Source organism: Platichthys flesus, chromosome 5 (assembly GCF_949316205.1).
Source record: "Platichthys flesus chromosome 5, fPlaFle2.1, whole genome shotgun sequence".
Taxonomy (NCBI): Eukaryota; Metazoa; Chordata; class Actinopteri; order Pleuronectiformes; family Pleuronectidae; genus Platichthys; species Platichthys flesus.
In genome coordinates, this window is record NC_084949.1 from 24,454,656 (window position 1) to 24,467,400 (window position 12,745).

Consider the following 12,745-nt stretch of genomic DNA (forward strand, 5'->3'; position numbering starts at 1 on the left):
ACACACACACACACACACACACACACACACACGCACACACTCACAAACTAACACACCCAGATGACTATGCATTAACCATCGGCCATAAAAGAAAAGATGGACATGACGGCTCCCAATAAGTTGAGCCAAAGCATTTCGACCGCCCCCTGGTGGCTGGCTGGAGTATTGCACATCAACCTCTGTCTCCTCCATGTTAGCAGATAGGACATGGGTACGAAGTCGCGATTGGTCGAGTTTGTGTATCTGCGCTATACGCCTGCTCCAACCCCCTGATCGCTACCTCGCAGATCTCTGAGAACTGAAGTCGTCCTTTCTCGTACATATATTTCTGAGTAAAGGATTTATCAAATGTAACTACAGTGCACATAAATGAAGGAATCTAAGCCTCCACAGTGTTTCCAGTAGAGCATGAAGGAGTTTGAAGAATGTGTGTTGCTAATCACCTACAGTATCTGGCTCTGAGTTTTACGTGTTTATCAGGATCTGTCTTCCCTCCTGATGAAAAGCTCCTTATCTTAACGGCTGCACAGACACATTCACAAGCAGCGGATGGTTTATCACCTTCCCCTTAACCCCCCCCCCCCCCCCCCCGCTCACGATTAACAGATTTATCTGTTTTCAAGTGTCTGAACAATGTCTGTTTTTCTAATGCACGGCACATTATAGAAACACTGTTAAATCAACAAGACAAACACCTCCAGACAGGCTGTCTGTCTCTGCTATTAGCCGACACATAAATCACATTTGTAAGAGATTATATTGAATTAACCTTGTGTAGTGTTTCATCACTGAGGTCATCTGTGGGGAACCGAGCCCTGATTTATTCCACGGTGTGTCCGCGGCCGTAATGTGGGAGAGGACGGGGGTTGAAGAGGGAGGAGAGGTCACACACACAGGCTGTAACAGAGATGCACTGCAGTGATTGTGTTCACATTGATCCACGACTCCTCCTCTGTGTGTGTGTGAGTGTGTGAGGATGGTGCAGGTCCTGTAAAAGAAACACAAACAGACAAAGGTTCCTGATCATATTAGAAGGTCCCTGGATTTCAGAGAGTGCTTCATAAATCTCACACTCGACTCGCTTCCTGATCCAAACGGAGAATTTCTCCCTTTTCCACAGGTTGAAATATACCAGTTCACTGGAAAGCAATTCGGAGCTGAAGAAGCAAACTGACCTGAAACCTGCCTCACACACAACAGCTCAGTGTTTCCTGACTGGACCCACACTGCTCCTGCTTTACTGCCACAATTATAATCTGCTACCAGCTGATTTTGGAGTGATATATCTGTGAGGGGAGCCCATAAAATGTTTAATACTGTTTTCTGATCAGTGTTTTAATCACTGGTAGAGCACACACACACACACACACACGCAAACACACACACAAACACACACACACACACACAAACAAAGACACACACGCACAGGTAGGTGAACATTGAGTCCAGCCCAGAGAAGATTACTTTTCCTTTACTGTGGAAATCAATGAGAGCACTCTATCGCTCAATTTTATGCTCACACCTTCCCAACAAACGAACACGCACACACACAGACACACACACACACACACAAACACACAACACTCCGAAATATGACAGGACATGGCAGTTGGGGTTACTTGTGATCATGTTTAGGAAAGAGGATTAGAAATATTCTATTAGTGTTAGAGAATTAATAATTTCACACACAGACACACACACAAACACACACACACACACAAACACACACACAATCTCCAATTTCCTCGACTAGTCCTTTGACGCAACTGTTTTTGATTTTGCTCCATCCCTTCTTTCATTCTCTGAGCGTGTAGAGGGTCATGTGATATTCCAAAGTCACAGCAGGTCACTGTTGAGTCCTGAGTCTCGAACGTGTGTGTAAATGTGTGGGTGTGTGTCTGTGTGTGTAAGTGTGTGTGTGTGTGTGCCAGAAGCACTGAGCCAGAGTAATGGGTTTGTTCAGCCGTCCGTTGCAGTTGTTTTGCCGTTGAATGATCCAGCAAACCGGTCAGAATCCCCAATTACACACACACACACACAGACACACAAACACACACACACACACACATTCAACTTCCCCATTTTTCATACAAACTTATGGGCACCTCATGCAGATACAGGTTGCCCCTCACTGTTGCCCCGTGCGTCTCACACAGACCTGTTTGTTCCCTGAGAGGAAGAGGAGCACTGGGAGCACTGGAGAGGAACCAGCTCCTCCATTCACATTCCGTCCAGACTCCAGAGAAGTTTTTAAACTCCTCCGTCTGGAAGCTGCGTTCAGAGTCTCCCCTCGTCCGCGGTGGAGCTGCGGGCAGACGAGGAGGTGAATGGAAACCGACACATCCAGGGTCTCATCCCTGTGATAACAACTGAGAGAGACGACGCTGGAATCATACTAAGCACGGGGAACCACAACCTGCTGTGGGAGTCAATGAAAACATGGTAAAACAAAAAGTAATGAAATCAAACTTTTTCATCACTTTTTAAAGTCTAAATTGCCAATGATAATGAACCCTGTTTTTGAGATGTGCTCATTTAATCAACCCGTTTCCCCCCCCTGCACGTCCATGTGATGATGTCATGACGAGAGTAACACATAATCATTTAGAATGTTGTGGTTTTTATTTTAGTTTGATTTGAAGAGGGTCATGAAATTAATAATCATCCAGGGAGGTCGGTTTTTAGAGGCTTATTTATGAATCTTGGTGTCAGGAGTTAATTTACAATCAATTATCGATTGATGGTGAAAAGTCGGTGCGTCAATAAAAGTAAAACACAACAATGTGCGATGTAAGCAAAGTTAAATATTAAAACACAACGCACGTGAAGAATGAGCCTTCGAGTGCAGTGATGGAAAAACAAACATTAGATCCACGTTTCCATTGTTTTTGTCAATCTGAAGTTGTTCTTTTAATTACTTTACTTTATCGTGACACAAATCTCGATACATTCACAACACTAAAGATAGAAATTCATTCGCATTTATGTTGTTGTTGTTTCGCCGGATGTTCGATTGGATCCTGTCGTGGTGATGGGAACTTAATTAGTTATTAAACCCAGAAAACAGTTAAAACCCTTCTAACATCAATCAGTGTCTAATGCTCCTCGGCTGCTTTCACACTTTGCTTTTATTTCAAAGAACTCCCATTAGCAGACACAGTGGCTGATCGTAACTGGGGAATATCTGTGTTAAAAAATAAAGATATATATAAACCTGAGCAGGACTTGTGACCAGAGGCGTCTCTCTCTCTCTCTCTCTGTTCCACAGCAACTTTCTTAATGAATTTGAGCCCATTTGCACTTTTTAGAGTTTCTTTCGTCGGCAGAAGATCCACGTGAGATTCATCCACATTCAGCTTCAGCCCAGATTCCCTCACGTGTGCCCCGATGGAGGTGGTGAGCAGCAGAGGAGGGAAACATGAATTCAACTCAGAGTCGTGTCCTGATCTCACCTTTTATTTCAAACACCCTGGGACGTACGATACACAAACACATGTGAACACGTGAGAGGTTAGAAGTAAAGAACAGGTTGTCATCAGATCAAGACGCTTACACACAAAACTGTACATCACATTTAACACAAGCTTAAAATCAAATTAGAGCAGAAGAAACACGGTGATGTTGAGTGTGTGAATTGACACAGATGTGTTGTGATGTGAGATTTGAACCAATGGGCAGTGCAGTAGTGGCTTCCTCACAGCAACAAGGTTCCTGGTTCAAGTCCCAGCTTGGAAAACAATCTCCCCTGTGGATGTTTACATGTTCAACCCCCCCCCTCCCCCCCGTGTCTGTCCAGATATTAATTAAAAACTCACCTGTTCAGTCTGGCTTTGATGTCTTTATTTATATAAATGTATTTTTTTGCCGATTTGAATGAGCTTATTCTATTTTGCTTAAATGTTACTGTTACTTACATATTTTTTATTTAACTTTCTTTTGTTGTTTTTTTCTATTACAGATTCTGTTTGTTTTGCTCTACTCACTAAATCCAACTCATTTTATTTTATTTCATTTTCATATCATTCTATGTTCTAGTGATATATCTGTGAGGGGAGCCCATAAAATGTTTAATACTGTTTTCTGATCAGTGTTTCAATCACTGATAGAGCACACACACACAAACACACACGCGCACACACACAAAGACACACACACAGGTACATATTGCCAGTCGACTTGAAAAGCTTTTTCCATTTAACCGTGGCCACGTTGATGCGTCGCTTACAAACCAGACCGATGCCCGATCACATCACTTCACAACCTGCTCTGTGGAGTGCACTGGTTTTTCCATTAACACTGGTTCCAGTTTAGGCCTCAGTGCATCGCAGTGGTCGACAGGATGAGATGAGTCGGTCTTTGCAGACGCAGCTCCGGTGGAAAGAGGAGAACGCTCGGGAGATGAAAGCCAGTAACTAGCAACCCGTTCAGCGCCACTCTGCCCATTGTTCCCAGTAATGATCCCCGATCTTGAGGAATAACAGCGGAGGAGAAAAACCTCTCCAGTCCTTTATCTTTGTGGCAGCAAGTGCACAGCGCACGTTACAAAGCTATTAGACTTTTAATTACTTATTAATTTGAATTGATGGACAGGACATGGTGTTATCATGTTCCCCAGAGGTTATACCAGTGCGTCAGATTGGTTCCATCATCTCCCGCTGGTGGGATATTAATTCCCAGAGGAGGGAAGGTCATGGAACGTTTCATTCAAGGTGATTATGTATCAGAATTAAGTCTCTTCTTTTAGTCTCTTCCTGATTAATAGTTGGTGCCTGCATGAGAACATGGCTGAGTGTATAACAATTGCAGTGTGCGTTTTCCCTTATGTGCGTGTGTGTGTGTGCGTCTGAGGAGTTGTTGACTTGTTTGTTTCTGATGTAGATGAGTAGGTGTTACATTAAATACATTCCCCGCTTCACTCACTTTGTGTCTCAGCTCCACTCAGACGTGTCACTACATATCACATCCTGTGTGTGTGTGTGTGTGTGTGTGTGTAATGGAAATCCGAAAGGGGAAAGTCTCTTGCAGGTATCTCGGTTTTCATCTGAAAGACAAAAATAGGAGCAAGATTAATGTGCATAAAAAAGACACATTCAGCAAATGTGTGTCTGATCCTGTTCACATTAATCCAGGTTACGACACGATGACAAACACAGAAAAATACAACACAAAACATTTTAAAGTGCGAACCAAACTGAAACACTTCATTGTGTATCTTTGAGCTGTTAGCTAAATTATGAATCTGTTTTTTGATTGTTCAAATTCACATTTATTATCAAATTTATTAAAGAATCTACATTTATAGATCATAAAAAGCCACGTAGTGTTTCATACAATGCAGTGGGGCTAACGCTTGAGTAGAGTCAATATGCATATTGGAAAAAGTACACACCCTTTCACAGATTGTGTATTTGAAAAGCTGCAAAACATTTTTGCTAGACCCCAAAACCCCCATCAGGCCGTCACTCAGAGACTTGTGCAGGTACACACGTTGTTTTACTTGTGTGTACCTGCGGTTCTCACACACACACAATGCAGTTCAACACAACCTGCTCACATTTTCCCGATCTCCTCTGCTCCTGAATGAAGTGACAACAATGGCTGCGTTGTACTTGTTGTGGGTTCGAGCTCTAAATTCATGTTTTGATTTTCCAGGAACTTTTTGGTCAAAACTCAGAGGTGAAGTTGAACTTTAACTTCTTCATGAATGACTCCAAGAGCAACTTGATCTCACTGCAAATATCTCATGCAGAATGTGTTATTTGTGCTCATTAGTCAATTCACTGTAAATTACAACATGGCTGACAACGTACAAGAAGACTTTCGAACCTTGAAACACTCGTCACGAACCTCTGGATTTATGTTCAAATTTGCAGCCGACTGGTTTATGGAGTTCTTTGAAAGCCGGTTCAAGGCTCGATTGGAAGGTAGAAATTAAAAAGCGCCTCACTCCGGGGATGATGTGTGTCGCCGGGGCCAAGGTGACCTCCCATCACTCCTGCAGACCGGTGCAGACAGAAAACCAGTCGTCACGGCCAAAACAGGATTATAATTGGGCTCTAAATCGTGTGATGTGTTCCGAGCTTCAAGCAGAAAAAATGTCTGTGCTTTAACAAACCTTGCGGAGCCGCTCTTCCTCCTCTCTCGCTGCTCACGGCTGATAAACATCGTCTCAGACATAAACAGAAGAGAGCCACAGAAACAGATGCTTGTGTTTGTTTGTCTGTTCACTGGTTTAACAGGAAATCTGCCAAAACCCCCGTCAACAGATTTCAGTGACATTTGGTGGATTTGATTTTTTGGTTTCATCTCCAGATCCAATGTGTCCAATAACAAAACACATAACTCCTGAATTAACCCAGGACATCTGAGGACACACAGAAGAATCTGTCTGTCTGTAAAACTGCTCGTCTCTTTAAAGACTCACCTGTGGCTGTGGATGAGGAGCAGGGTCGACTGTCACTCAAGAAAAACTTCAAACATCACTCTGCTAACTAATCGCTTGATGGAGAAAGGTGGAAACGTCACCACGCGTTTGTTTTCACTGTGCAACCCTGGATTTAGTCTATTTGTTTATGTAGCCCTCTCACTCAAATCTGGTTTGACTAAATTACTTTTATAGAATGTCCCTTTAACATATACAAGTTACTGCATGGGTTGTGAAATGGTGAGAGCTACGAAATATAGTTTCTGGAATGGTGTACACTAAACACAACTCAAAGATGACTCTGGCTAAGATGCCAAGAGGCCTGGTTAGTTTATTAATGTAACTATACTGGCAATGAGCATTGATTTCCCATGCAGTATATTTCAACTGTAACTATAACCCTTATTCAATATGAAACAATACAATCAACATGAAAAAACATTGGAAAGACAAGATTTGAGAGCAATATTAATCCGTTTTATTTCTAAACAATATAACTCAGCTCTCTTTTTTCATTTTACCTTAGATTGACCCATGAACACATGAAAACACAGCTTTATAACCCTATACTAATACCCCGGGTTTTTTTTGGAAGGTTCAGTTACTGGTACCAGTGTTTGCGCGCTTGTTGGAGCTCATACAGAAATCCTCTTCAAAAGAAAAGTCCATATACTCACACCCGAATCAGGCAACAGGCAGCAACACGATCAGGAACCCGTCTAGATGCTCGGTCCAACACCAACTCCTCTGCTGCAGCACGTGGCAAAGTCCGTCCTTGTCCTGGCCTCTCCCGTACACGCAGTTGGTTATGCTAACCGCTAGCAAAACAGCCCCGTACTCGTGGTCAGCTTGCGTTAGCCCCTTAGCAAAAAGCCACAGTTCTAAAGCACGCTCGTTTACACTCTTAAGCAAAATAAACAAACCCTCACGCAAACGCCCGGTTGCAAACGGTTAATAGTAAAACTGTTCTTCAAGTTAACTTTAAGTTTTCTTCCATATAACATAGTCTCTTCAGCTTCTTCTCGCAGCTTCTTTTCACTCCCGCCCCCCTGACCTTCCGACAGGTTAATCCCCAATGACCAATACAATGATTGACACCTGCCTGAACAAATCCAAACCATAAAAATAAACTGAGGGGTTCAAGGGCTCTTTAAAACATAGGACGTTTCTATATCTAACACAAACTTCCCCAAATTAACCAGATACATGTCAACAACATCATTACCATTTCAGGCCCACATTAGTGACAATCTAGCATAAACTGTACATGTAGGAAAACCTAATTTAATCAAATTAGAAGGGCGCTACATTTATTTAACAACGACCGAGATCAACAGGGAGCCGGAGTCTGGTCCCTGGGCAGCAGAATATAAAAGGGAATAAAGGTTAAAAGGACAACTAACAGCAAACAACAAACAGTTCATCCAGGTACAAGATACAAACACATGCACAGACACACTCATGCAATTGAGGGAAATTTATCCTCTGCTTTTAACCCATCTGGTGCAGGACACACAGAGCAGTGGGCAGCCATGTATGGATTGCAGATGTTGGGGGAGTAAGGTGCCTTGCTCAGGGGCACTAGACAGTGGGGGAGAGAGAATCCTCTTGGATTTTTAGACAGATCCAAGTGTTGTCCACCCAGGTTTGTTTTTTGTTGTAACTCCGTGGAGTCGAACCAGAGACCTTCCAGTCTGATATCTTCCCAATTTTCTGCCCATAGTCCAAGTCGGAGGTGAAGACAACATCCGTCCAGTGAGCCACTTCTTCTCCTTCTTCTCCTTCTTCTCCTTCTTCTCCTTCTTCTCAACTATCCCATTGTGCAACATGTTTACTGCTTGTCCAAGTCACATGCACTACAAATCTGAAAGCACCACTTATTACCTCTGCACATCCACTTCTGTACATGCAGTGTTTCTGTAAAGGGCAATTTTGAAGTAGGCTCTAAAAGAAGCTGCAAACAGGATGAAGACAATCAGCCTCTGCGATGGACGCTGGCTGTAAACGCAGCGGAGGGAACATCTACATGATAGAACTAGCATGTGTGTGTCCGCTACCCACGAGACGCACAAACAACACACGCAGAGAGGACACAAGGAGAGACGTGGAAACACAAGAACAGAGGTAATTAGAGGATGTGAGAGAGCTCTTAGGGCCGATTCGTGGGTCTGTGTCGAAGCTACGTCATTGTGAGCTTTCATGGTTGTGTGTAGGTCTGTATGTGTGTGTGTGTGTGTGTGTGTCGCTCTGCAATTACACCCCTGAAACCTTCTCTCTGTTCACTTTTGTTCTCCTTTTCTTTCTGTTTGCAAAATACAAAGTTGTGTCTCAAACGTTGTGCTTGTGTTAGAGAGGGCTGAGGAGGTGTAACTTTTTTCCACTGCAGCTCTGGAGCTGAACCCAGACGATGAACAGAGCTTCAGTGTCTTCAGTGGACGAGTCGGGGAATTAGCTGGAATCTGTGGAGACGTTGACACACACAGAGAGAAAAGCTCTGTTCAAACAGACGGACGTTGAAAAATGAAAAGTGGATTTGCTGAAGCAAGTCGGCCTCTTATTGTATTAACACAGAGCGGAGAGACAAACGCTTTCACAAGAATAGAATAGGAAATGAAAATACATACAAAGATATATATATATACCACTGCATATTTCTATTTAAAGACTCGATCTGATCAGGTGTTATATCTCATATGATATCTCAGGATCAGGAGATTGATTAATGAAAGAACTCCTCAAATTCTGATTCTCGTTTTTTTTTCGTGACCTTTTCAGAAACTTTTTTCTCCTGACAGAATCAGAGATAATTCGACCTCATCAGGCCTCCAGCTGATTTTTCACAAGAACCAATTATCACGATGAGGAGTGAAGACACTTACAAACCTGTGATGAGGTGGCATGATTTCATTTTAAGGGCACCCAGCACTTGGGTGAAGTCAGGAAGACGTCTGCTTTAATACGGTGACAGCATGTTTACATTGAATAGAAACCAGGATCCTTACCTGACCTTTAACAGAACCTGAATCACAGACTGGAATCTGGGTGTGAGTCTGAGCCTCGTGTGCTTCAGTCCGACCTCAGCGACCTTCTATCGACTCCAACACGCTGCCTCCGAACAAGGGTCCAGTCACCGATTACATGAGTTCTCATAATGTCACCGTAAAAAAGTAATTTGTTTTATATAAACACAGTTCATAGGAGATAAGGTGTTTTTTATAATGTAGAACAAAGACACAAATCTGTAAATAAATGTTACAAACACAACGTTCACTCGGGTTCAATGTGTTTATTTTTAGGGTTATTGGTAGAATATGATTTAGAACGCCCTCGTCCAGGTTCTGTTTGACGCTCTGTGGTGAAGCTGATCGTCCTCTGGTGAGAAAAAGGTAACAGATCCATTTATCCCCCAAAAATAGACGAGTGGCCATTTTTAATGAAACAGCTCAGTCATTATAAACTCACCCTGATTTATTCATCGGAGCAACTGCTTTACTTTTCTCCAAACAGCTTCAGCATCAGCATCGTGGGGTCACGTCCCCAGGCGACTCAGAGTTACTTTCAGGATATTAGGTCTCACACACACTTCTGGCAGAACACTGGGATGTGACCCCAGGGGTTAACTCGCCATTTTCCAGGTGTTCCTACAAAACTTAAACAACTCTGACACGTGGGAGACTGAAACACGGCTGATCCCCCCCCCCCTCTGACTTGAGGGGTTTCTTCACAGCTGTGTGTATCTGTGTGTGTGTGTGTGTGTGTGTGTGTGTGTGTGTGTGTAGGAGCATATTTAGCCAAGCCTGCAGAGACAAATTGTTTTATGGAAATGTGCGCGACCTTGTTTGCTGAGCAATGTCAGCCATTAACACACTACTGCTACTCCAGCAACGTTTCCTTTCACACGTCCCTCCGATCCAAAGAAGAAGTTCTCTCCCGCCTCCTGCTTTTTTATTTCGAAGTTAATCAACACCACCTGGACATGTGTGAAAATGTATTTCCCCCCCGATATTATTAAATCCAACCGAACCGCGCTGATAATTGGGTTCAGCTGCAGCCACACGCACACGGCCCTGGACAGCAGCTTCCATCCGCTCTTCATTAAACCTTCTCCTGCAACGAGGAGATAAAATAAGCAGCGAGGAGAAGTCACAATGAAAGAACATTCAAGAGAGACGAGCAAGAAGGTCGATGAGACACGAGGATCCAGGAGGAGGTAGAAATCTCTTTCTGTGGCCGGGGACATTGGTCCTGTTTGGACTTTGTGACCTTGGTTTGAGGAGAAGCTTCTCTGGGTTGATCAGAAGGTGGAGACAAAATATCTGCCCGTTCAGGTGTGTGTGTGTGTGTGTGTGTGTGTGTAGTTTTGTGTGTGTGTGTGTGTGTGTGTGTGTGTGTGTGTGTGTGTGTGTGTGAGGAGATGCGTTCAGGACCTGGACGACTTTCAGTAAAAACACAAACTCTGTCCGGATTACCCTGGTGTGAGAATAATCGGATGAGTGAGTTTCCGACTGGGACTTGAGCTCCACTTTTCAGTTTGGTACTCGAGTTTTCAAGTAGCTGACACATTATCACTTAATAGATTTTATTTATTAATTATTTTTGTCTTTTGTAAAGTGTGTGAGCGTCTCTCACAAGCACCGAACACGAGAGTTTTGAGTCAATACGGATGATTTTATGATTAACGAGCACATTTTAAATATTCATATCTTTAGAGTCATTTAAAATCATTTTCTTGATAAATGAAATTCTTATTAAAAACTGTATTTTGTGTTTAATCAGGTGACAAGTTTTTAAATCAAAATAACACCTCAGTTTGAGAAGGATATAAAAGCAGAAGGTGCAAATCCTAGTTGGATTTGGCTCTTTTTATTCGAATGCACACAAAACACAAACTTTAATGCTCTTATTATTTCTGTGCAAACATTCAAACATCGACCTGCATCAGCCTCAAACCACTCACACTCTGGTTCGTGTGTTTAGCCTCCTCTCCTCTGATCTCAAGGCTGCAGCGAACAGACCAAGGAGGACGACTCTCAGATCCTCTGAACTGCAGCTCCACTTTCGGGCCTCGGCCTCAGATCATCCCACAAGATCTCTCTGGGTCTTAATTGCACGTGTGCATGTACGTGCACGCTCCTCCTTCCTGTTTGGAGAGCAATCTAATGTTATCCACAAGCTGCAACCTTCTGTCCAATTAAACCCCCCCCCCCCCCCGTCTTACTGTGCATCATTCCAGCTGCTGTCGTCTCTGCTCTGCTTTGCATTTAAATTACTTAAAAAAAACCTTTCCATCATGTTTGTCAGTACTCAAACTATAGACACACTCACAAACTCACACACACACACACACACCGAGTATTAACTGACGACGAAACCCACACAGTACTTATTGTGTGTGATATCGCAGCAGAGACTATGATCCCTAACAAAGTCCTCGTAAAGAACAACCTCTGATCCGCTGAGTGTGTTTGTGACGTTACAGAGAATCAAACAGACAAAGACTCTTTTTACTGATTTTGTCTCAGAGGACGAGTTTACAGGGAAACTAACAATTGAGACAACAAGGAGCCTCATTCTGTGCGAGAGAAGGTGAAGGGGTTTACTGGGATCACAAGTGTTCTCATCAGGGAAATAGCTGCTTCTCGGGGAATAGGAACAAGCAGGTGTCAGATTATTCTCCTCCTCTGGACTGAAACAATCTTTTATTAAAATGTCTAATAACGACCAGTTTCTCTGTTTCTATATTTTGTTGACTCGGATAGGATGCAGGAAAATACATATAATTACATCATCTGATTTTTGTGTTCATTTGAATGTCCAACAACATTTTAAACCACTTTCAGAACATTTTATATAACAACCGACTGCAAAACGTACAAAAACACGTCACTGTATCCCGTTCAGTTTGCACCTCAAATGCATGAGACTGGCTTCACAAAATTACACAAATATTTGAAGTCAAATGTTATTTATATGTACTCCAAAATATAATTTGAGAAAATTAATTTAAAGTAATTTTTTTCACATTTTAAGTCAAGTTGTTTTTGCCTGTTGTTACAGCCCCTTGCCTGTGGGGGCGCTGTATCGCCTTCAGCCTCCAGCATCCTCGCTTGCGTGTTTACATTTTTTCCAGAATGTTTCCAACAACGTTTTCCTTCCAGTGTCGATTTTAATCGAAGACAACAACTCCCATGATTCAACACTGCGTCACGACGTCATCACACAAGGTCTTGTGTTATTGTGTTGATTGAGCGACCCCTAGTGGCCGAGGTTACATATCGTACATTTAAACGCTTTTGTGGATTTTTTCGTTTAGACTTGTTC

General features: G+C 42.8%; 1 long non-coding RNA gene across 2 annotated transcripts; it reads right to left on the reverse strand.

Moving 5' to 3' along the window:
• Window positions 1–3,440: 3,440 nt before the first annotated feature.
• Window positions 3,441–7,663, reverse strand: LOC133954376 (uncharacterized). Of its 2 annotated transcripts, XR_009920779.1 has the most exons (4): window positions 6,116–7,663; window positions 5,848–5,995; window positions 4,921–5,041; window positions 3,441–3,469 (listed from the first exon to the last, which is right to left on the reverse strand). It is a non-coding gene; the product is annotated as an uncharacterized LOC133954376 (long non-coding RNA). The 2 variants fall into 2 exon arrangements; XR_009920778.1 differs by lacking the exon at window positions 3,441–3,469 and having other exon boundaries at window positions 3,788–5,041; window positions 6,116–7,653.
• Window positions 7,664–12,745: the final 5,082 nt, after the last annotated feature.